The sequence below is a fragment of the Phycodurus eques genome, chromosome 4 (genome assembly GCF_024500275.1).
Source record: "Phycodurus eques isolate BA_2022a chromosome 4, UOR_Pequ_1.1, whole genome shotgun sequence".
In the NCBI taxonomy this organism is placed as follows: domain Eukaryota; kingdom Metazoa; phylum Chordata; class Actinopteri; order Syngnathiformes; family Syngnathidae; genus Phycodurus; species Phycodurus eques.
Genome location: NC_084528.1, coordinates 28,456,773 through 28,482,323, shown reverse-complemented (window position 1 = coordinate 28,482,323; position 25,551 = coordinate 28,456,773). Strand labels below are relative to the sequence as shown.

Genomic DNA, 25,551 nt, shown 5'->3' with positions numbered 1-25,551 from the left:
GTTTGGCACTTATCTTGAGACAACATAGGATTAACTGCATGTATCCATCCAGACACTGCGCCTTTCCCACAAATATATATATTTTTTGTTCCTAAATGACTATTTTTATTGTCACTTTGCAAGGTTACTCCAATAAATGTATCATTCTTTATCTGATGATCTGCAACATCAAATAACATAAAATAGTCATAATAGATATTTGCAGGAGATGTTCACCCAGTTTCACCACTAGGGGTTGTTCCCTAGGGGGGCTTCTAGTTTTCAAGTCAGGCTGCGCCATTTTGTAGTGGATCCTGCTCACAAAATGGTGGTAGGCAACCGATTAACCCTTTGAGGACCAGGGAGGCACCAGGGTCCAGAACAGGAGCAGAAGCACCAGCAGTGATTCTGCCACTCACTCACCAACGTGGAAGTATGGAAACAAACTAGAGGCGCATGTGAACCCCGATGAGGACTTCACCCCTGCGCACAGAGGCTGTCGAGCACACACCGCAGAGCCAGAACACCAGGGAGGTAGGACCGACTGCAGCAGGCAGCAAGGAGCACCAGTGGCAGACCGGAAGCAGTCGTGGACGATTCGCGCCATAGAGCGAAGAGGGGAGGGCTCTCCCCGACTCCCTGCACGTTGTTATTGGTCCTACTGAGAACCACGCACACATTTGCGGCACATTGTCTGAAAAATCCGCAAAGAAAAAGGAAATGGAGGATGGTCGTGCTCTAGCAGGGATACTCGAGTCAAGGGCGGGCTCTAGTAGTCTTGAGTCACGCTGAGAACGATGTCCAGTTGACTTGACGACCCCCCCGCCCTTGCTCCTTACTAGTATCCTCGCGGCATTATTGATAACAGCCAAGCCATTATTAAGGAAGAAGTCGGCCTTTTGAGTCGGAAGGGAAAGGGGCACGTAAAACAATGACAACTTCGAGACGCGAGACAAGGATGGTCTCGAGGACGAGACAGAGTATTTGAACGGTAAGGACCGACCTACAAAATGTTTGATAACCTTTAACTAGTTGTTATCAAAGATGGCCAAGATTGGCTTGCTAGCATGCTAGTTAGCCTTCCTAGCAGTCACTCAAAACCCGAACCCGCGGCAGAGGGAATCAAAACTAGAGAATCCATCTCTCGACCAGAGTACGATAGTGCCCCCACCACTCTGAGGTGTGTTTGAGGCAGACTGTTAGTCAATTTAACTGGTTATCCAATCGTTGAATTTACTCGTTGTCCACTAATCTGGTTGGCTGTAATCTGCGAATAAACAGCACCACACACACGTACATCTTGCAAGAGGATGTACGATTGTTGGTTCCATAACATTACATACAAAGTTTCATAAAATTACCTCATGTAGTCGTAAATTAGCTGCATCTTATGCCAAAGAAAACAATGGGGTTGCCAAGAGACGGACAAGATGTGTTGACATTCAGCAGTTGTGACTCTGGGTTGACATGTTGTTATGTTTTAATATGATATTTATCACACAGTTATTTTCTTGAATAGAAATCATGCCAAAACGATTGGTATGATTTCTTTACTCCTTTTTAAAAGTTGTTTTATTACTAATTTATTTATTCTAACCGTATTGTCCCAAATTTACTTGGTGGGTAAATTCATCCATTTTTTATTACTATTAAAAAAATATTTTTTGTTTTTTATACCAATTATCCTCAAGGTCCTGGGTGAGCTGGAACCCATCCCGGCTCAATTTGGGCCAATGCTGGGGTACACCCTGTACTGGTCGCCAGTCAATCACAGGGGACAGATAAACTAACAAACATTCACACATTTACACCTATAGACAATTTACAATAAACATAATGTTTTTGGGATGTTGGAGGAAACCGATGTATCCAGAGAAAAGTACAGGGAAAACTCGCAAATTACAATAAACTTAACATGCGTGTTTTGAGAATGTGGGAGGAAATTGGTGAATCCAGAGAAAAGTACAGAGAGAACGCGCAAACTCCAAACAGGAAGGCCGCAGCCGATATTCGAACCAAGAGCGAAAGAATGTCACTTCCTCACACAGGACAACGTGCTGCTGAAGTCGCTAGTTTCTGATAACTGGGTAAAATGAGCAATATAAGATCATAATATTGGCTATAGAATTTTTTTTGTCATGAGAAATTTGTTTTGTGGCTGAAAACTGCAAATGCATGTTTTCTTGTTTGCTACAAAGAAAAATTACAACTCAAAATGTTAATTTCAAAATAGATGTGTACAGTGGAAATTTGACCAAATCATTGCTCAATTTAATTTTATTTAACCGTTTAGGAAATGTGGCGGCACAGTGGTTGACTGGTTAGCACATCTGCCTCTCAGTTCTGAGGACCCGGATTCAAATCCGGCCGCGTCTGGTTGGAGTTTGCATGTTCTCCCTGTGCCTGCGTGTGTTTTCTCCGGGCACACCGGTTTCCTCCCACATCCCAAAAACATGCATGGTAGGTTGACTGAAGACTCTAAATTGCCCTTTGGTTTGGATGTGTGCTCGAATGGTTGTTTGTTTATATGTGGCCTGCGATTGGCTGGCGACCAGTTCAGGGTGTACCCCGCCTCTTGCCCGAAGATAGCTGGGATAGGCTCCAGCACGCTCATGGCCCTTGTGAGGATAAAGCGGTACAGAAAATGGATGGGTGGATGTTTAGAAAATGTTTTAATCAAAATTTTAACTCTGTAAGCAAAGGTTTAACATGATACAGTATGTATAAATAATAAAATATGTACTCACCTTTTGATGGCTAACTTCAAATGTGACAGTGAATGAGCAGAGAAAGTAACGGGAAAGGAGTCTTTCATAAAGACTACACTCGTGAGCTACAGCATATGTTCTATTCCTCCGATTATGATTGTAGCCATATTGTACTGAGTAGCCTGGGCATACTGTAGATATGTGTATCAAAGACCATGTGCGGAAACTGCACTGCGATCAATAATTGGAGAAATAATCACGGGCAGGCAGACAGCAAGGGTCCGGTTTCTGGTGTGGTGCCCTGACAGCAGTCGCGGGGAGCTGTTCAAAAACAGGTGTTTGTTATAAATATTAGACAGTTCGCTGGTGTCCATTCCATTATTATTTTATATTTAGCAATATTACACTGAGCAGCCAGGACATAGAGCAGTATACACATTTCCATTTCTTCATTTTTCCGTTGTGGCTGCATTCACAATGACATCGATAACAATGGGAGAGGAGAATAAGATCTCCCCATTGGCTTTAATAAGGAGACTTAACATTGAGAGGAGAGTCAGGGCAGAAAGACAATGTACGAGGGGTGTGGAAAAAGTGTTTGCCCCCTTCCGGATTTTTTATTTTTTTTGTCACACTAAAATGTAAAAAAATCCAAACCTGCATGGCCCTGCCTAAAAAAACTGATTGGCCCCCCCTCTAACACTAACCCTCCCGTTAAAAACATATAGATGGGACGGGAAGTATTCAGACCCCCTTAAATTTTTCACTCTTTGTTATATTACAGCCATTTGCTATAATAATTTAAGTAATTTTTTCCCCCTCATTAATATACACACAGCACCCCATATTGACAGAAAAAATAGGAATTGTTGACTTCTGCAGATTTCAGACCCTTTGCTGTGACACTCATATATTTAACTGCTGTCCATTTCTTTTAATCATCCTTGAGATGGTTTCACACCTTCATCGGAGTCCAACTATGTTTGATTATACTGATTGGACTTGATCCAATCCACACATCTGTCTATATAAGACCTTACAGCTCACAGTGCATGTCAGAGCAAATGAGAATCATGAGGTCAAAGGACCTGCCTGAAGAGCTCAGAGACAGAATTGTGGCAAGGCACAGATCTGGCCAAGGTTACAAAAATAATTCTCCTGCACTTAAGGTTCCTAAGAGCACAGTGGCCTCCATAATCCATAAATGGACGACGGGGACGATCAGAACCCTTCCTAGAGCTGGCCTTCCAGCCAAACTGAGCAATCGGGGGAGAAGAGCCTTGGGGAGAGAGGTAAAGAAGAGCCCAAAGATCACTGTGGCTGAGCTCCAGAGATTGAAGAAAGTTTTAGAAAGTCAACCATCACTGCAGCCCTCCACCAGTTGGGGCTTTATGGCAGAGTGGCCCAACGGAAGCCTCTCCTCAGTGCAAGACACATGAAAGCCCACATGGAGTTTGCTAAAAAAAAAAAAAACACCTGAAGGACTCCAAGATGGTGAGAAATGAGATTCTCTGGTCTGATAAGACCAAGATAGAAATTGTTGGCCTTAATTCTAAGTGGTATGTGTGGAGAAAACCAGGTACTGCTCATCACCTGTCCAATACAGTCCCAACAGTGAAGCATGGTGGTGGCAGCATCATGCTGTGCGGGTGTTTTTCAGCTGCAGGGACAGGACAACTGGTTGCAATCGAAGGAAAGATGAACGCGGCCAAGTACAGGGATATCCTGGATGAAAACTTCTCCAGAGTGCTCAGGACCTCAGACTGGGCCAAAGGTTCACCTTCCAACAAGACAATGACCCTAAGCACTCAGCTAAAATAACAAAGGCGTGGCTTCAGAACAACTCTGTGACTGTTTTTGTATGGCCCAGCCAGAGCCCTGACTTAAACCAAATGGAGCATCTCTGGAGAGACCTGAAAATGGCTGTCCACCAACATTCACCATCCAACCTGACAGAACTGGAGAGGATCTGCAAGGAGGAATGGCAGAGGATCCCCAAATCCAGATGTGAAAAACATGTTGCATCATTCCCAAAAAGACTCATGGCTGTATTAGCTCAAAAGGGTCCTTCTACTAAATACTGAGCAAAAGGTCTGAATACTTATGGCTGTGTGATATTGCAGATATATTAAAAAAAGAAAAACTGAAAAGAGTTCAACAATGTGTACATTAATTAATGAGGAAAAAATGAACTTAAGTGATTTTAGTAAATGGCTGAAATATAACATAGAGTGAAAAATTTAAGGGTGTCTGAATACTTTCCGTCCCCACTGTAACTGTGGTTTATCATACTTGTGTTCAATTTCTCTAGCCACACCCAGGCCTGTTACTGTCACACCCGTTTTCAGTCAAGAAATCACTCAAAGGTCAAATGACAAAGATGTTATGGGGTCAGTTAAAATTCATACTTGCATTGTTTATATATTATGTAATGCACGTAACTTCCACCAAGTTTTCAACTGTAGCTAAAAATGAGGTTTTTATTACGTGTATTGAGCATTCCCCGAAGATACCCGAAGCTCAAGACGCCGGTGTGTGGTTACTCTATCCATTGCAAGGGCTACCAGAAATGACGTTGCAATTGACAAGCACAGCGCGCGGCACTCTATACACAATGGCGAGCAACGTGTTGGAATATGAGGAGGAGGAGGATTTCGACGTACAGCAGCACCCAACTGAACTTGGCATCGTCAAACCTTACATGTTTGAGCCGCTCAGGAGGTTGGAACCTGACAGTGACGACGACGAGCATCCAAGTAGCAGCTGTACAACAGAAAAAGAGAGTGGCCGCTGGGTCGATGTTACGGTATGTCAAAAGCATGTCTTTTTATACAGTCATGGCTTTGAGCACGACTATACGTATTATATATTCATATATGTTTCAGTGACACGGCACAAGCTTTTACATAGTATGCAGTATTCCTATATATCGTGTGCCCCTCGCTTGAGTAGCGTTATAACACACAGCACAGTGTTGGCTTGTCATATAGGCAAAAGTAAAGACGACAGTACTGAAAAGTACTGCATGGGTCGTTTTTGTCCTACTGCCCAGTGCATAGTAACCATAATAGTGTCGTAGGTATATACTAGAAAATCCTCACCTCTTGTCTGCGCCGCTTCGCTGCCGCGGCTGCGAGATTTAGTTCTCTTGCTTGGCCGTTGAGGTCCCGATCGCCGTGGGAAACATAGTTGGCACCGCAGATGGTTTCAGCCTCTACCTCTGTATCCAATGCTTTCTGCTCAGTCTTTCTCAAAACACGGCGGTTTGAATTGATCAGCACAGAGTTTGGAATGCTTGCTAGGCACCCATAGCTGACCACGTTTCCTCCCATCGATTGACTTTTCCTATCCGCTGGTCACGTATTCCTTTTTCACTTGGGAAGCCCAAAAAAACTCTTGCCACTCCCTGAACCATTTGTACAACCAAATGCCACACAATAAACCATCGTGACATCGCTAAATCATACAACAAAAAATATACAAGGACGAGAACAACAGCACACAACGCCGAATGAACAGACTGTTTGGCTCGTGTGACGTCGCAGCGCTGGATAGAGCCGAAGACAGGAAGGCGCGAGATGCAAAAAGCAGAAGGCGCATTCTGAATCATATTTATCGATTTAACTGCTGTATGTCTGCTATATAATCACTTCAAAATGGCAGATGTGGTTTGTAAAGGGGTACTTGAGTTATGAAGAACATTTTTAACATCTTTGTCCTCTGACCTTTAAAATAGGACCTGCCTGACAAAGTGAAGTAGAGCAAAAGATCTTCAAAAGTGAGAAATCATGCTGAGATCTAAAGAAATTCAGGAGCAAATAAGAGAGAAAGTAATTGAGGCCAGTGTGGAAAAGGTTATAAAGCCATTTCTAAAACCTTGGTACTCCAACGAACCACCGTGAGAGCCATTATCCACAAATGGTGAAAACATACAGTGGGGCAAAAAAGTATTTAGTCAGCCACCAATTGTGCACGTTCTCCCACTTAAAAAGATGAGAGGCCTGTAATTTTCATCATAGGTATACCTCACCTATGAGAGACAAAATGAAGGGGTAGGGCGGAATCCAGAAAATCACTCTGATTTTTAAGGAATTTATCAGCAAATTAAGGTGGAAAATAAGTATTTGGTCAATAACAAAAGTTCATCTCAATACTTTGTTATATAGCCTTTGTTGGCAATGACAGAGGTCAAACGTTTTCTGTAAGTCTTCACAATTTTTTCACACACTGTTGCTGGTATTTTGGCCCATTCCTCCATGCAGATCTCCTGTAGAGCAGTGATGTTTTCGGGCTGTCGCTAGGGCAACATAGACTTTCAACTCCCTCCAAAGATTTTCTATGGGGTTGAGATCTGGAGACTGTTTAGGCCACTCCAGGACCTTGAAATGCTTCTTACGAAGCCACTCCTTTGTTGCCCGGGCAGTGTGTTTGGGATCATTGTCGTGCTGAAAGACCCAGCCACGTTTCATCTTCAATGCCCTTGTTGATGGAAGGAGGTTTTCACTCAAAATCTCACGATACATGGCCCCATTCTTTCTTTCCTTTACACGGATCAGTCGTCCTGGTCCCTTTGCAGAAAAACAGCCCCAAAGCAAGATGTTTCCACCCCCTGTGCTTCACGGTAGGTAAATGTGTTCTTAGGATGCAACTCGGCATTCTTTCTCCTCCAAAGATGACAAGTTGAGTTCTTACCTCAAAACATTCTATTTTGGTTTCATCTGACCATATGGCATTCTCCCAATCCTCTTCTTTATCATCCAAATGCTCTCTAGCAATCTTCAGATGGGACGGACATGTACTGGCTTAAGCAGGGGGACACGTCTGGCACTGCAGGATTTTAGTCCCCGGCGGCGTAGTGGGTTACTGATGGTAGCCTTTGTTACTTTGGTTCCAGCTCTCTGCAGGCCATTCACTTGGTCCCCCTGTCATCATGATGTGAGGTGATCATTTTAACCCCACAGGATGAGCTCTTGCGTGGAGCTCCAGATCGAGGGAGATGATCAGTGGTCTTGTATGTCTTCCATTTTCTAATAATTGCTCCCACAGTTGATTTCTTCACACCAAGCTGCTTACCTATTGCAGATTCAGTCTTCCCATCCTGGTGCAGGTCTACAATTTTTTTTTTTCTGGTGTCCTTTGACAGCTCGTTGGTCTTGGCCATAGTTGAGTTTGGAGGGTGTCTGTTTGAGGTTGTGGACAGGTGTTTCTTATACTGATGAGTTCAAACAGGTGCCATTAATACAATACAACGAGTGGAGGACAGAGGAGCCTCTTAAAGAAGTCACAGGTCTGTGAGAGCTAGAAATCTTGCTTGTTTGTTGGTGACCAAATACTTATTTTACACCATAATATGCTAATACATCCATTCATCCATTTTCTGAGCCGCTTATCCTTACTAGGGGTCCTCACTAGGGTTCATCAGGCAGGATGCGGGGTACACCCTGAACTGGTCGCCAGTCAATCGCAGGGCACATAGAAACAAACAACAATTTGCACTCACATTCACACCTACAGGCAATTTAGAGTTGTCAATTAACCTACCATGCATGTGTTTGGGATGTGGGAGGAAACCGGAGCACCCGGAGAAAATTCTTTAAAAATCAATGTGATTTTCTACATTTTCCCTCTCTCTCTCTCTTGCTCTCTCATTCTCTCTCTCTCTCTCTCTCTTGCTCTCTCTTGCTCTCTCATAGGTGAGGTATACCTATGATGAAAATTACAGGCCTCTCATCTTTTAAGTGGGAGAACTTGCACAATTGTTGGCTGACTAAATACAGTAGGTAAGTAAAGTATTCAGACCCCCTTAAATGTTTCACTCTTTGTTATATTGCAGCCATTTGCTAAAATCATTCAAGTTACTCTTTTTCCACATTAATGTACACACAGCAAATTGTCATTCATCTGCTATTCCTCCTTGTAGAATATCTCCAGTTCTGTCTGGTTGGATGGTGAACATTGGTGGGCAGCCATTTTCTGGTCTTTCCAAAGATGCTCAATTGGGTTTAAGTCTGGGCTCTGGTTGGGCCATTCAAAAACAGTCACAGAGTTATTCTGAAGCTACTCCTTCTGTATTTTAGCTGTGTCCTTAGGGTCATTGTCTTTTTTTGAAGGTGAACCTTCGGCCCAGTCTGAGGTTCTGAGCACTCTGGAGAAGGTTTTCGTCCAGGATATCCCTGTACTTGGCCGCATTCATCTTTTCTTCGATTGCAACCAGTCGTCCTGTCCCTTCAGATGAAAAAAACACCCACAGCATGATGCTGCCACCACCATGCTTCACTGTTTGGACTGTATTGGACAGGTGATGAGCAGTGCCTGGTTTTCGCCACACATGCCACTTAAAATTAAGGCCAACAATTTCTATCTTGGTCTTATCAGACCAGAGAATCTTATTTCTCACCATTTTGGAGTCCTTCAGGTGTTTTTTTTTTTCTTTTTTTTTAGCAAACTCCATGCAGGCTTTTATGTGTCTTGCCTTGAGGAGAGACTTACGTCGGGCCACTCTGCCATAAAACCCCGACTGGTGGAGGGCTGCAGTGATTGTTGACTTTCTAGAACCTTCTTCCATCTCCCGACTGCATCTCTGGACCTCAGCCACAGTGATCTTTGGGTTCTTCTTTACCTCTAGCTCAACACGCCCCCCCCCCCCCCCCCCCCCCCAATTGCCCAGTTTGGCCGGGTGGCCAGCTCTAGGATGGGTTCTGATCGTCCCAAACGTCTTCCATTTCAGGATCATGGAGAACACTGTGCTCTTAAGAACCTTAAGTGCAGCAGAAATTATTTTTTGTGACGTTGGCCAGATCTGTGCCTTGCCACAATTCTGTCTCTGAACTCTTCCGGCGGTTCCTTTGACCTCATGATTCTCATTTGCTCAGACATGCACTGTGACCTGTAAGGACAGGGGTGTGGCTTTCCTAATCCAAGTCCAATCAAACAGAGCTGGACTCCAATGAAGGTGAAGAACCATCTCAAGGATGACCAGAAAAAATGGACAGCACCCAAGTTAAATATGTCACAGCAAAGGATCTGCATACTTATGGCTTTGTGATATTTCAGTTTTTATTTTTTTAATAAATCTGCAAAAATTTAAACTGCCATTTCTTCTGTCAATATGGGGTGAACTCAAATGATTTTAACAAATGGGGGGTCTGTAAACTTTCCGTACCCACTGTACTTTTTTGCCCCACTGTAGAACAGTGTTGAACCTTCCCAGGAGTGGCCGACCAAAACTACCCTAAGAGTGCAGCAACGACTCATCCAAGAGGTCACAAATGACCCCATAACGCCTATACAACTGCAGGCCTCACTTGGCTCAGTTAAGAAAGTCGCTTCTTCTTCATAAAAAAGCGACTGGGCAAAAATGGCCTGATGGAAGAGTTCCAAGATGAAAACTACTGCTGAGCGAAAAGAACATCAAGGCTCGTCTCAATTTTGCCAGATGACCTCTTGATGATCCCCAAGACTTTTGGGGAAAATACTCTGTTTGATAAGACAAAAATGCAACTTTTTGGGAGGTGTGTGTCCCATTACATCTGGTGTAAAAGAAACACCTCAGCTCAGAAAAAGAACATCATACCAACAATAAAATATGGTGATGTTAGTATGATCTGGGGCTCTTTTTCTACTTCAGGACCTGTAAGACTTGCTTTGATAACAATTCTACAAAGATGAGTTGGCCAAAAATCCTCCACAGCGCTGTAAGAGATTCATTGCAAGTTATCGCAAAAGGTTGATTGCAGTTGTTACTGCTAAGGGACAGACCAGAGAATCTTATTACTTACCATCTTTGAGTCCTTCAGGTGTTTTTAGCAAACTCCATGCGGGCTTTCATGTGTCTTGCACTGAGCAGAGGCTTCCGTCAGGCCACGCTGCCATAAAGCCCCGACTGGTGGAGTGCTGCAGTGATGGTTGACTTTCTAGAACTTTCTCCAATCTCCCGACTGCATCGCTGGAGCTCAGCCACAGTGATCTTTAGGTTCTTCTTTACCTCTCTCACCAAGGCTCTTCTCCCCCGATTGCTCAGTTTGGCCGGACGGCCAGCTCTAGGAAGGGTTCTGGTCGTCCCAAATGTCTTCCATTTAAGGATTCTGGATTCCATTCTGCTCTTAGGAACCTTAAGTGCAGCAGAAAGTTTTTTGTAACCATGGCCAGATCTGGCCCCTGCCACAATTCTGTCTCTGAGCTCTTCAGGCAGTTCCTTTGACCTCATGATTTTCATTTGCTCTTACATGCACTGTGAGCTGTAAGGTCTTATATAGACAGGTGTCTTTCCTAATCAAGTCCAATCAGTATAATCAAACACAGCTGGACTCCAATGAAGTTGTCTCTCAAGGATGATCAGAAGAAATGGACAGCACCAGAGTTACATGTGGGTATCACAGCAAAGGGTCTGAATACTTATGGCTGTGTGATATTTCAGATTTTTAATAAATCTGCTACAATTTGAACAATTACCTTTCTTTTCTGTCAATATGGGGTGCTGTGTGTACATTGGTTGGGGGAAAATGAACTTAAATGATTTTAGCAAATTGCTGCAATACAACAAAGAGTGACAAATTTAAGGGGGCCTTAATACTTTGCGTACCCACTGTACCAGGATCCATTATGGGCTCTTGAGAAAATGGATTTGTCATCAAGTGCAGCATTCCAGATGTGATCCTTGGTTAGCAAGTTCTGTTGCAGAGCACTGAATGCACAGAATTCAGGTTCAGCACCTAATGCAGGCCTACCACAGGCCTACCCTGTGTTCCAGCGGTTTCCTCTGGAACCTGTAGTATTTCTTATTTTGTCTTGGCTAGTTGCTTGATGCAGTAGTTGTTGCCCGCTTCACCCATTTTGTAAAAATAAGCAAATAAAGTAATTAAATAAGCAATGCCGTAGCGTCGCCCCAAGTTGCCATTACAACGAAGGCCGTACTTGCAAGGTGAGCAGTGCCTCACTGGCATGAGGAATTTTTTTTTATTACAACCTGTGTGGATGTTGTCTGCTCTGTAATTCTTTATCCTTTTGTGTATTTGGATTGAAGAAATTCAGAGAACCTTTATTAAGAATCCTCAGAACTGTTTTAAATTGTGACAACAATCCATATAATGTGTCTAACTCTTGCAGGAATGATTTTACTGTCAAGTTAGGTCTTGAATTAATTAGCCTTTAAAAAAATGTTTACAGGTTGAATTAGCCATTCCCATAATTATCCTTTTCTATTTCTTTCCATAATTTGTGATTCCTAAAGTCCCAAGTTTAGAAGCGGCACTATAGAGCTGATTACTTTTAGCACTACACTGAGGTTTAAGGGTTACTTACAATCAACAAGCTTTTTCAATCACAGGACCACAAGGGCTAATGCAGAGATTAGACGACAGGATTTCAGCCCTGATTTTGATTAGCTACCGCGGGCGATTTCCCAGATCGGGCCGGACATATTTTGTTGGGAACTACAACATTTCTAGTAGTGTGACATAATCCACGACCAACGATGTGGCCTTATGATAGCCCTACGACGGCAAAAAGAAGTCTAGCATATGTTTGATTATTATTAATTTAAAAAAAAAAATTCCCCCCTTCCATGTAGTGTGACATAGTGGAACACAGAATATCGCATACAGTACTATACTAGCCGCTGTCGGCCACAATTCACGCCATTTCTGCCTTTGTAGACTTTTTCTTTTCTCTATGTCACACTACTCAGCCCCGCCCGCCCTCTTAAAGGTGTACACTCATAATTACAGATATTACAGTCGCCATCCATCCATCCATTTTCCAAGCCGCTTCTCCTCACTGGGGTCGCGGGCGTGCTGGAGCCTATCTCAGCTATCATCGGGCAGGAGGCGGGGTGCACCCTGAACTGGTTGATATTACAGTATGTACATTGAAAATAAATTATAACTTGCTCATTTCTCAACCCAATATGAGGTTGTAAAAGAATGTACTGCTAATGTAGAACATTTGACAAACAAGCCCAAAAAAAAATCTTGACTATGAAAGGTTATTCCCAGTTCACTAATTGTACATAATAGTACATGGTGGACATTAAAATGAACCAAAAACTAAACATTCACAGTTAAAAAATGTCAAAAGGCCAGGGTATTGCCTTCATTTTAATTTGCACTATCATATATAACATCAGGAATGCTGATACAAGCTGCAAAGATTATTAAAAGTTGAATGTACTATTACCAGATCAACACTGTAAATGATAAACTGTAATATTTTTTTATAATTGTATATACATGATCTGATTAGTCAACTAATCAGCTAAATAATCGGTGACTAATCAACTATCAAAATAGTTGTCAGCCCTAGCCGTAATCCTTGTATGTCCATCCATACATCTGTCCGCAACTTGACAGTGTATTATAATTAGATTCTGTCTGTCCAAATGTGTGTCTACAACACATGATTGCATATTATACATATTTTCTGTCTGTCCACAACAATCAAATTCTAAAAAATAAGAAAGCATCCATAAAAGAAGGCTGAAAAGAACGCTGCTCTTCCCTCAGTATAGAAGGCTGAAAAGAACGCTGCTCTTCCCTCAGTATAGTGGAAGAGTGGATTTGAGTGTTTTGTCTATTTTATTAATAACTGGCCACTTGTGTGTAATCTGACAAAACAAAAATTGTCATGATAGCTAACATATGGGGGTATGTTTTTATCTACTACAAGTAATGATGTTTTCATTTACAGGGTGGCAGAATTCACTGACTTCCCAGATGTAGAGACCCAAAAGCATTTGGACACATCAGGTAGGTTTTTAATCTCTAATTAATAATTCTCTCTCTCTCTCTGTCTCTCTCTCTCTCCCTGAGAGAGAGAGAGAAAAATCAGTTTTGGGACATATTAGGAACATTGGGCCATAAATTTGCTCAAGTCAGCAAAGGCACACAGCTCCGCACTTTTCTGGCTGTGCCCATTCTGCCATCCAATTAATTCTATTATTCATGGCCAAATGACCACTCTGGGTGGAGTAACCCTGAAGTGTGGGCGCTCCCTCTTATATTTGGCCTACCATGTATTCTCCCAAAGACTTAAGCACGTTTGCGGATCAGCATTCCACAGGCTCTAGTAAGTCTTGTGCCCTGGGAACGTGAAACATCATATGGCACTTGAAGTTTGGAGGCCGTTACAGTATACGCCCTAATAAGTGAAAGAGACTCCCGGAAAGCTACCAAATGTATTTAAACCGCCATTGTCACGTTTCTTTGTTGTTGTATTTTTACCTCCAACTTTCACAAATACAGTACCTGTGTAGGGGACGACAGCACAAGTTCGCCAAAGGATTGTCAATCGGCATTTCAAGGAATGTTCACAATTCCACACCAGTTAAAGGCAGGACACGGTCACCACAGAATACTTTATTGAATATACAGTTCCGTAACTATTTTATATATATATATATTTTACACAGTGAGTGTGTCAGAAATCATTACAGGAGAATTGGCGCACCTTGACAGCGCGCAAGCCAGGCGCGTAAAATACAGACTTGTGCACCAACGGGAAAGTATATCCCATTGTCCTTATAATATATATACTAAAATTAAGTGAACCCTTAATCACTTCAATGTCAGCTATAATAATAATAGTAAGCACAACTTGCACAAGTGAATGCGAATCAGTTTCACATGTTCCGGTTTAAATGAGTGCCGCACGGTGGGGACTGGTTAGAGCGTCTGCCTCACAGTTCTGAGGACCGGGGATCAATCCCCGGCCCTGCCTGTGTAGAGTTTGCATGTTCTCCCCATGCCTGCATGGGTTTTCTCCAGGCATTCCCAAAAACATGCATGCGAGGTTAATTGAAGACTCTAAATTGCCCGGTTGTTTGTTTCTATGTGCCCTGCGTTTGGCTGGCAACCGGTTCAGCGTTTGGCTGGCAACCGGTTCTGGCAACCGGTTCAGGGTGTACCCCGTCTCCTGCCCGATGATAGCTGGGATAGGCTCCAGCACTCCCACGACCCTTGTGACGATAAGCGGCTCAGAAAATGGATGGAAATGACAATAAGTGCAACAAATGGGCAAACCCCTAAAAATGGTTTTACAACTGGAAAATGCTCCCTCCTCATCCTTACTGCTAACGTCAGTGTTACTGCTGTTAGCATGAGGCAGTACTTGCCGCCTCATCATATTGCAAGGAGGTTTGCTGTTTTTAGAGCTCAGCTCAGTCTCAAGAGCATGATGCAGTGATAAAGGAGACCATGACACACAGAGCACTGGACAGGGTTGTATAAGGGCGTCAACCAAGGAGCAAGGCCCCTTTCTTCTCTATACCAGAAGACAACTTGATGAATGGACTTTAGTGTTCCAGTCCTATAGTTGGATCTGTGCTTGCAGCCCAGCATTGTGCGGTTCGATTGCCATTTTTCCACCATCTGCGCTGCAGTCTCCACACATTATCTTCATCGCTTCATAGTGAGCACGTGACAGGCATTTGGATTTGTTCTGGAAAGCGCAATGCTACTTGTAACATCATTGAGTTTTACTGGTTAGGCGATGGGTCAGTTACAGTCTGGAATTATTTTTTTCAGACCTCTGTGTCATAGTCAATGTTACCGACAGTTGTTGGCTAGTAATATGGAATCCTCAGACAGTGTCAGAATTAAAATGCTTTTAAAAAGTATTTTGCCACTTTACAACCATCCATCCATCCATTTTCTACCGCTTATCCGAGGTCGGGTCGCGGGGGCAGTAGCTTTAGGAGGGACGCCCAGAGTTCCCTCTCCCCAGCCACTTCATCCAGCTCTTCCGGGGGGATCCCGAGGCGTTCCCAGGCCAGCCGAGGGATGTAGTTTCTCCAGCGCGTCATGGTTCGCCCCCGGGGTGTCCTCCCAGTGGGACGTGCCCGGAACACCTCACCAGGGAGGTGTCCGGGAGGCATCAAAATCAGATGCCCCAGCCACCCCAATTTGGAGGAGCAGCGGCTCTACTCTGAGATCCTCCCGGATGACCGAGCTTCTCACCCTATCTCTAAGGGAGAGCCCGGACACCCTGGGAGGAAACTCATTTCGGCCGCTTGTATCCGGGATCTTGTTCTTTCGGTCACGACCCATAGGTGAGGGTGAATCGAGAGCTTCGCCTTTCGGCTTAGCTCATTCTTTACCACAACGGATTGATGCAAAGTCCGCATCACGGCAGACGCTGCCATGATCCGCCTGTCGATCTCCCGTTCCATTCTTCCTTCACTTGTGAATAAGACCCCAAGATCCTTGAACTCCTCCACTTGGGGCAGGATCTCATCCCCGACACGGAGAGGGCACGCCACCCTTTTCCGTCTGAGGACCATAGCCTCAGATTTGGAGGTGCTGATTCTCATCCCAGTCTCTTCACACTCAGCTGTGAACTGCTCCAGTGAGAGTTGGAGGTCACGGCTTGATGAAGCCAACTGAACCACATCATCTGCAAAAAGCAGAGATGCAATACTATGGCCACCAAACCGGACCCCCTCTATGCTTCGGCTGCGCCTAGAAATTATGTTCATAAAACTTATGAACAGAGTCGGCGACAAAGGGCAGCCTTGGCAGAGTCCAACCCTCATCGGAAACGAGTCCGACTTACTGCCGGATATGCGGACCAAACTCTGACTCCGGTCGTACAGGGACCGAACAGCCCGTATCAGGGGGATCGGTACCCCATACTCCTGAAGCACCCCCCACAGGACCCCGCGAGGAATACGGTCGAACGCCTTCTCCAAGTCCACAAAACACATGTAGACTGTTTGGGCGAACTCCTATGCATCCTCGAGGACCCTGCCAAGGGTGTAGAGCTGGTCCACTGACCATGGCCAGGACGAAAACCACACTGCTCCTCCTGAATCTGAGATTCAACTTCCCGACGGAACCTCTGCTCCAGTACCTCCAAATACACCTTCCCAGGGAGGCAGAGGAGTGTGATCCCCTTTAGTTGGAACACCCACTCAGGTACCCACCACCCCAGTCTGCAAAGCCAAAAGCTTTGTGCCTGACAAATTTTGGGGGCGCTGGGAGGCAATTTTTAAATGTTTTTTAAATAAAATATTATTAATGAAAAACAAGATTCAAAGCTACCTGACCCTGTATGTAAAAGTAATTGCTCCCTAAGCCTAATAACTGGTTGGGGCACGCTTACCAGTAACAACTGAAATCTGGCAATGAGACAAATCTGTGGACATATTTTAGTACACGCTTCCTTGCAGAATTGTTTTAATTCAACACAGGAGGGTTTTTGAGCATGGCAAAGGAAACCTGAGTCCGTTTTTTTGTCGTCATCCTAAGGGGCCTTTGAGCCGTGCTTTGTCTGGTCCCTCAACTAGGACCTGTTTGCCATGGATGACCCTGCCAGGGGCATAAAGCCCCAGACAACGTAGCTCCTAGGATCATTGGGACACACAAACCCCTCCACCACGATAAGGTGACTGCTCAAGGAGGGGTACTTTACAACCACAAAATTCCATGTTTTTTTATTTTTATGGGCTCAACCAACACAAAGTAGCACGTAATTGTATAGTGAAACTGAACTAATACTTTTAAAAAATTTAAGCAAATAAAAATCTGAAAAATGAGGTGTGCATTTGTATTCAGCCCCCTTGCGTCAATATTCTGGAGAGCCACCTTTTGCTGCAATTACAGTGCCACCAGAATGTATTCACACCCCTTCACATTTTCCACATTTTGCTGTTTCATTTTGCTGTTTCAGTTCTAAAGCTGATTTGAGTATAGTTTTCTTTAAAAAAAAATAATGCATAAAATATCCCATAATGACAAAGTAAAAGCATATTTTCAGAGATTTGTGTACATTTCTAAAAAAATTAAACATTCAAATATAACAGGTACATAAGTATTCACACCTTTTGCTTTGACACTCAAACTTAAGCTCAGCTGCATCTGATTTCCACTGATCATCCACGAGATGCTTCTACAACTTGAAATGAGTCCACCTGTGGTAAATTCAGTTGATTGAACATCAGTTGGTTGGCAGTGCATATCAGAGCAGAAACCAAGCAATGAAGTCTAAGGAATTGTCTGCAGACCTCCAAAAACGGGTTGTGTGAAGGTACAAATCTGGTGAAGGATACAAATGAATTTCAGCAGCAATGAAGGTCCTGAAAAGCACTGTGGTCTCAATTATTCGGAAATGGAAGACGTTTGGAACCACCAGGACCCTTCCGAGATCTGGCTGTCCGACCAAGCTGATTAACTGGGGAAGAGGGGCCTTGGTCAGAGAGGTGAACAAGAACCCTATGGTCACTAAGGCGGTGCGCCAGTGTTCCCTTGCGGAGATAGGAGAACCATCAAGAAGGTCAACCATTGCTAACACACTCAACCAATCAGGCCTCTATGGTGGAGTGGCCAGATGGAAGCCACTTCTTCCTAAAAGGCACATGGCAGCCCGGTTGGAGTTTGCCAAAAGGGACCTTAAGGATTCTCAGACCTACCGAAACTAAATTCTCTGGTGCGATGAAACCAAAATAGAACCTTTTGGCCTCATTTGAATCATATCTGGAGAAAAAGACACTGCTCATCACCGGCTAACATCATCCCTACTGTGAAGCATGGTGGTGGCACCATCATACTGTGGGGCTGTTTTTCTGCTGCAGGAACTGGGCGACTAGTCCGCATCGAGGACCAGATGACAGCTGCCAAATAGATAAATTCTTCGAGAACTTGCTCCAGTGCGCTCTGGAACTCAGACGACTGTGTTGATTCACCTTCCAACTCGACAATGACCCAAAGCACACAGCCAAGACAACAAAGGAGAGGCTTTAGGAGCAGCCTGTGAATGTCCTTGAGTGACCCAGCCAGACTTGAAAGACCTAAAAATGGGAGAAAAGCCCCAAAACCGGTGTGCCAAGCTCATAGAGACGTACCCAAGAAGACTTGAGGCTATGATTGCTGCCAAAGGTGCTTCAGCAAAATATTAAGCCAAGGGTGTGAATACTTATGTTCCCATTATGTTACATTTTCAATAAATTTGCACAACTGTCTGAAAATGTTTTTACTCTGTTACTATGGAATATTTTATGTAAATTTCTTTGAGAAGAACAATACTCAAATGAGCTTCAGAATGTCTATAATGTGGAAAAAGTGAAGGGGTGTGATTACTTTCTGGTGGCACTGTACAGCGGCAACTCTTTTGGAGTACGTCTCATAGTAGCTTTGCATATCCAGACACTAAAATGTCTGCCCATTTTTCTTTGCAAAATAGCTCAAGCTTAGCTAGATTGGATGGAGAGTGTCTATGAACAACAATTTTCAAGTAGTCAAAGATGCTCATTGGGATTTAGGTCTGGACTTTGACTGGGCCATTGTAACACATGAATGTTCTTTGATGTAAACAATTTCATTGTAGTGCTGGCTTTTTGTTCAGGGTCTTGCTGGAAGATGACTCTCCTTCCCAGTTTGTCTTTTGTGGCCTCGAACATTGCCCTTTTATTTAGCGTTATCCATCTTCCTATTAACTCTAACCAGCTTCTCTCTCTCTGCTGAAGAATCCCCCACAGCATTATGTTGTCTCCACCATTTTTCACGGTGAGGATATGGTGTGTGTTCAGGATGATGAGGAATGTTAATTTTCCACCACACAAAGCACATTACATTTAGGCCAAAAAAAATCAGCTTTGGTCTTATCTGATCAAGGAACCTTCTTCCACATTTGGTGTGTCCCCTTACATGGCTTGTGGCAAACTACAAATGGGACTTTTTTGAATGCCTTTCTTTTATCAATGACTTGCTTCTTGTCACTCTTCCATGAAGGCCAGATTTGTGGAGTGCGCAACTTGTAGTTGTCCTGTGGATAGATTCTCCCATCTGAGCTGTGGATTTCTGCAGCTCCTCCAGAGTGACCAAGGGCCTCTTGGCTGCATCTGTGACCAATGCCCTCCTTGCATGATCTTTCAGTTTAGGTGGATGGCCATGTCTTGGGTAGGTTTGCAGTTGTTATACTTTTTCCATTTATTTGGATGGTAGATTGAACAGTGCTCCTTGAGATGTTCAAAGCTTGGGATATTTATTTATTTATTTTAATCTGTTAATTTTATCTGTTGTTGACCAATACTGGCCACTCATGCCAGAGTAGCATCTGCTCCATTTGCACACTGACTGAGGAGTATCTGTAACATTTGCACAATCAACATTGTCCCAGATTATCGCACTACTCGCTTGAAGTCTCGGCGCCCTTAACACAAGTCATTGCACCGGACTATTCCAATGTTAGTCATCCGAACTGCTCTAAGTGCCAGAGGACTCTGCATCTTTTTGTACAATTGTCAACAAAAAAATAATAATAAATGTACCGGCATTACCAGATAACTAAGAACCCTTTATTGCTCAGTGAGTTTTTTTGTTGTTGTTGTCAATGTCTTTATGTCTCAAAAGTGTTCTCTGTCAATTGACTGTCTGTTGTCGTACTAGAGTGGCTCCAATTACCGGAGACAAATTCCTTGTGTGTGTTTTGGACATACTTGGCAAATAAAGATGATTCTGATTCTGATGACCTAACCCTACTTAAAACTTCTCCACAGCTTAATACCTGACCTGTCTAGAAAGTTCCTTGGTCTTCATGATGCTGTTGTTCACAAGCGTTCTCACAAAAAAATCTCTGAGGCCTTCAAAGAACAGTATCCATATTGAGAGTAAATTACAAAGACGTGGGCTCTATTTATTTACTTCGGTGACTTCTGAAGACCGTGCCACACTTCAGATTTATAGTCTCTTAAAATTCTGAAAGACTTACAATTTTCACTCCTCTTCACAATTATCTATTACTTTGCGTTGGTCGATCACATAAAATCTCAAGTTAGTAACATTCAAGTTAGTAATCGTAAGGTCACAGTTTGAAAGTTCTTTTTCAGGGCACTATCAATATTGCAGTGGCCCCTGGGTTCCTCAGGGTGCAAGACAATATCATGTAAATACATAAATAGAATTCTAATTTTATGTACAGTGGCTGAAATAAGTATTTAACACATCACCATTTTTTCTCAAAATATATTTCCCAAGGTGCTATTGACATGAAAAATTCACTAGATGTTGGGAACAACCCAAGTAATCCATACATACAAAAAAGTAGAACAAATAAGCTCAGAAATTAAGTTATCATGTGAAATGACACAGGGAAAAGGTATTGAACACACCAACTGGTATTTATTTAATTGTACAAAAGCCTTTGTTTGCAATGACTGCTTCAAGACGCCTCCTCTTTGGAGAAACTAGGCGCATGCATTGCTCTGGTGTGATTTTTGCCTCATTCCTCCACACAAGCAGTCTTCAAATCTTGTAGGTTCCGTGGGCTTCTTTTATGAACCTTGAGTTTCAGTTCTTTCCATAGATTTTCAATTGGATTCAAGTCAGGTGATGGCTGGGCCATCCGAGGAGCTATATTTTTTTCCTTTGAAACCAATTGAGAGTTTCCTTGGCAGTATGTTTTGGATCATTATCCTGCTGAAATGTCCAGCCTGGTTTCATTTTCATCATCCTCGTACATTGCAGCAGATTTTTGTGAAGAATGCCCAATCCATTTGCCTATTCTTCCTTCCTTCAATAATGTGAAGTTTACCAGTACTATTTGCTGAAAACCAGCTCCACACCATCATGTTCCCACCTCCGAACTTCACTGTTTTTATGGTGTTTTTAGGGTGATGTGTCGTGCTGTTAAGTTAAATTTTGCTCTCAGCCGACCAGACTATATCCTCCCAGTACTGGCTTGTCCAAGTGTTGTTCAGAAAACTTTAAATCAGCTTTTACATGCTTTTTTCAGCAATGGGGTCTTGCGTTGTGAGCGTGCATACAGGCCATGGGGGCAGAGTACATTACTTACCGTTTTCCTTGTGACAACAGTACCTGCAAATTCCAGGTTTTTTGGAAGCTCTCCACAGGCTCTTGGACAACTCTTCTGATTATTATTTGCCTTCCTTTGTCAGAAATCTTGCGAAGAGCACCTGATTGAGGTAAATTTTATGGTGGTATGATTGGCTTTCCACTTAAGTATTATGGCCCCAACCGTGCTCACTGCAACTTTCAGAAGCTTAGATATGCGCCTGTAACCAATGCCATCGTTATGTTTTGCAACAATCAGTTTCCGATGGTCTTGAGACAGATCTTTGCTCTTACCCATCATAAGATGCGTCTTGACTCACACCTTGGCAGTGAGACCTTGTTGTAGGCCATCAATTAGGACTGAACCAGCTGCTATTCATTGTACTGACAGGGGGCTGGATTGCTGTAGATTTTAGGTGTTGTCTTGGCTTTCCGATGCCCTTTTGCATCTCCCTTTCTTAGTATTAAATGTTTTCCCTGTGTCATTTCACATTTTTGTGCTTATTTGTTCTACTTTCTTTTGATGTATGGATTACTTGGGTTGTTACCAACATCTGAAATCTTCAGGTCAATAGCACCTTTGGAAGTATATTTAGCGAGAAAAATGGTGACGTTAAATACTTATTTCAGCCGGTGTATCTTGGATAGCCAATGTGCTGCAAGGGCTGGCGTTTGGTTACCATAATGAATAGTATTAACAATTGTGGTGGCTAACTTGACTTCGACTTGAGGCTGACCTGACAACAGTGAAAAATGACAGGAGTCAACCTAGAGGGAAATCAAAACTGTCGTTCTTTGCAGTTCTGGACCACAAGAAACCTATGGTCAAGCACAACAATGGAGCCGTTCCTGTCCTTGACATCCTTGGAGATTTCCTAAATGAACTGAAGCCTGTTATGGTTTAGTTTGGTTTATGTATAAACTGGATTTGTGTCCATTGAATTGCACTTCACAATTGCACTCTGTAATAGCATGTTTATTCAGTTAACCCTTGGAAAATTTTAAATCCTTTTTTTAATCATATTTTTTCTGGAATTTATTTTTAGTTTCATTTTTCACCGGAAACTGTTTACGTATTGTTTGCTGAAAAAATAATAACGACAATAATAATAATAATACATTTTGAAGGCACGGTGGACAACTGGTTAGCACATCTGCCTCACACTTCTGAGGACCAGCGTTGAAAAATCTGGCCTTGCCTGTGTGGACTTTGCATGGTCTCGCCGTGCCTGCGTGGGTTTTCTCCAGTTACCTCCCACATCCCAAAAACATGCGTGGTAGGTTAATTGAAGACTCTACATTGTCCGTAGGTGTGAGTGTGAGTGTGTGTGTGTGTGTGTGTGTGTGTGTGTGTGTGTGCAAATGGTGGTTTGTTTATGTGTGCCCTGCGATTGGCTGGCGACCAGTTCAGAGTCAGGTGGGATAGGCTCTAGCACATTTGCAACCTTAGTGAGGATAAGCGGTTTGGGAAATGAATTAATGAATGAATAATACATTTTATTCATACGGTGCCTTACAAGCCAATCAAGGTCGCTGTACAGGATTTAAAACACAGTTGAAACACAATCATATATACAGCAAACTAATATATACAGTGGAGCAAAAAAGTATTTAGTCAGCCACCAATTGTGCAAGTTCTCCCACATAAAAAGATGAGAGAGGCGTGCAATTTTTATCATAGGTATACCTCACCTATGACAGAAAACAAATCTAGAAAATCACTTTTTTTTCTTTCCTTTTTTTGTTTGATAATTTATTAGCAAATTATGGCGGAAAATAAGTATTTGGTCACCTGCAAACAAACAAGATTTCTGACTCTCACAAACCAGTAACTTCTTATTTAAGAGGCTCCTCTGTCCTCCTGTATTAATGGCACCAGTTTGAACTCGTTACCAGTATAAAAGACACCTGTCCACAATCTCAAACAGTCACACTTCAAACTCCACTATGGCCAAGACCAAAGAGCTGTCACACCAGAAACAAAATTGTAGACCTGCGCCAGCCTGGGAAGATTGAATCAGCAGCTTTGTGTGAAGAAATCAACTGTGGGAGCAATTATTAGAAAATGGAAGACCACAGATAATCTCCCTTGATCTGGGGCTTCACGCAAGATCTCAGCCATGGGGTGAAAATGATCACAAGAACGGTGAGCAAAAATCCCAGACCCACACAGAGGGGACCTAGTGAATGACTTGTAGAGAGCTGGGACCAAAGTAACAAAGGCTACCATCAGTAACACACTACGCCGCTAGGGACACAAATCCTGCAGTGCCAGACGTGCCGCCCTGCTTAAATCAGTATATGTCCAGGCCCATCTGAAGTTTGCTAGGGAGCATTGGGATGATCCAGAAGACGGTTGGGAGCATGTCATATAGTCCGATTAAACCAAAATAAAACATTTTGGTAAAAACTCAAATTGTCATGTTTGGAGGAGAACGAATGCTGAGTTGCATCCAAAGAACACCATACCTACTGTGAAGCATGGGGGTGGAAACAGCATGCTTTGGGGCTGTTTTTCTGTAAAGGGACCAGGACGACTGATCCGTGTAAAGGAAAGAATGAATGGGGCCATGTATCGTGAGATTTTGAGTGAAAACCTCCTGCCATCAGCAAGGGCATTGAAGATGAGACATGGCATTGGTCTTTCAGCAAGACAATGATCCCAAACACACCGCCCGGGCAACGAAGGAGTGGCTTCGTAAGAAGCATTTCAAGGTCCTGGAGTAGCCTAGCCAGTCTCTAGATCTCAACGTCATAGAAACTCTTTGGAGGGAGTTGAAAGACAGCCCCAAAACATCACTGTTCGAGAGGAGATCTGCATGGAGGAATGGGCCAAAATACCAGCCACAGTGTGGGAAAACCTTGTGAAGACTTACAGAAAATGTTTGACCTGTGTTATTGCCAACAAAGGGTATATAACAGGATTGAGATGAACTTTTAATATTGCCCAAATACTTATTTTCCACCATAATTTGCTCATAAATTCTTTAAAAATCAAACTGATTTTCTGGATTTTTATTTCATTTTTTTCTAATTTTGTCTCTCATATGTGAGGTATACCTTTGATGAAAATTACAAGCCTCTCTCCTGTTTTTAAGTGGGAGAACTTGTACAATTGGTGGACGACTAAATACTTTTTTGCCCCACTGTAGTTTTCAAATTAATCTGCAGCAGACCACCAACCATCAGGATAACAATAGCAGAAAATTAAAGTGGGAACAACAATCAGAGTGAATATGCCTGTAAATCGTTTTAAGTGAAATTTAAAATTAGATAAGGAGTCCATGTTCCTGATGTTGGGCATGAGGGAGTTCCAAAGCTGAGGAGCAGAACTGGACCCCATGGCAGACAGATGGGTTGGAGGGACGATGAAGGCTGATGGACGAGACAGACCTGAGAGTCCATGTGCCATTTTTGATATGGAGGAGGTTAGATCCACATGATGGAGCGAGGTTATGTATGGCCTTAAATGTGTAGAGAAGAATCTTATTCTCATTGTGTTGTTTGTTTAGCCAGTGGAGTTGAAGAATGGGTGAGATATGATTAGAGGATGTTGTGCTAGTAATGACGTGGGCGGCAGCATTCTGGACCAGTTGGACTTTATGGATGCGCTTTAGGAAAGGATATACAATAGTCCAAACTGAATGTAACCAGTGTATGGACCAGTATTGTGGCACTGTTTGGGTTAAGTGATGGGTGGAGGCAGCTGATACTGTGGCGCTGGGAGTAGGTAGACCGGGTAATGTTACTGATGTGGGTTTAGAAAGACAGGGTGCTGTCGAGGATGACACCCAGACTCTTAACCTGAGGGGAAGGGGAAACACACGTGTTGTCAATGTTAAGGGTAAAACTATGATGTTTGGTGAGGATCGTGTTTGAGTTGGTGAGCACAATCTCAGTTTTGTTTCTGTTGAATATTAGGAAATGAGGGGGGAACCAAGATTTGATTTCCTGGAGACAGGCACAGAGGGATGAGGATGGGGAGGTGGAAGTGGATTTGGATGAAAGGTAGAGCTCTGTGTCATCCACTTAACAGTGGAAGTGGATGATGTATTTCCAGAATATATGGCGAATGGGACCAAGGA

General features: G+C 43.1%; 1 protein-coding gene across 5 annotated transcripts in view; it reads left to right on the top strand.

The window, feature by feature from the left end:
- The first annotated feature begins 569 nt into the window (after positions 1–569).
- The window catches only part of znf1035 (zinc finger protein 1035), a 65,308-nt gene continuing 40,326 nt past the window's right edge, over positions 570–25,551 (top strand). Inside the window, exons 1-3 of one of the 5 annotated variants that reach the window (XM_061675028.1) lie at positions 572–970; positions 5,246–5,493; positions 13,371–13,429. The gene's annotated coding sequence lies outside the window, so the exon portion shown is untranslated. Of the gene's footprint in view, positions 971–5,245; positions 5,494–13,370; positions 13,430–25,551 lie in introns of all 5 variants that reach the window. The other 4 variants (XM_061675032.1, XM_061675027.1, XM_061675033.1 and 1 more) reach the window with 4 other exon arrangements.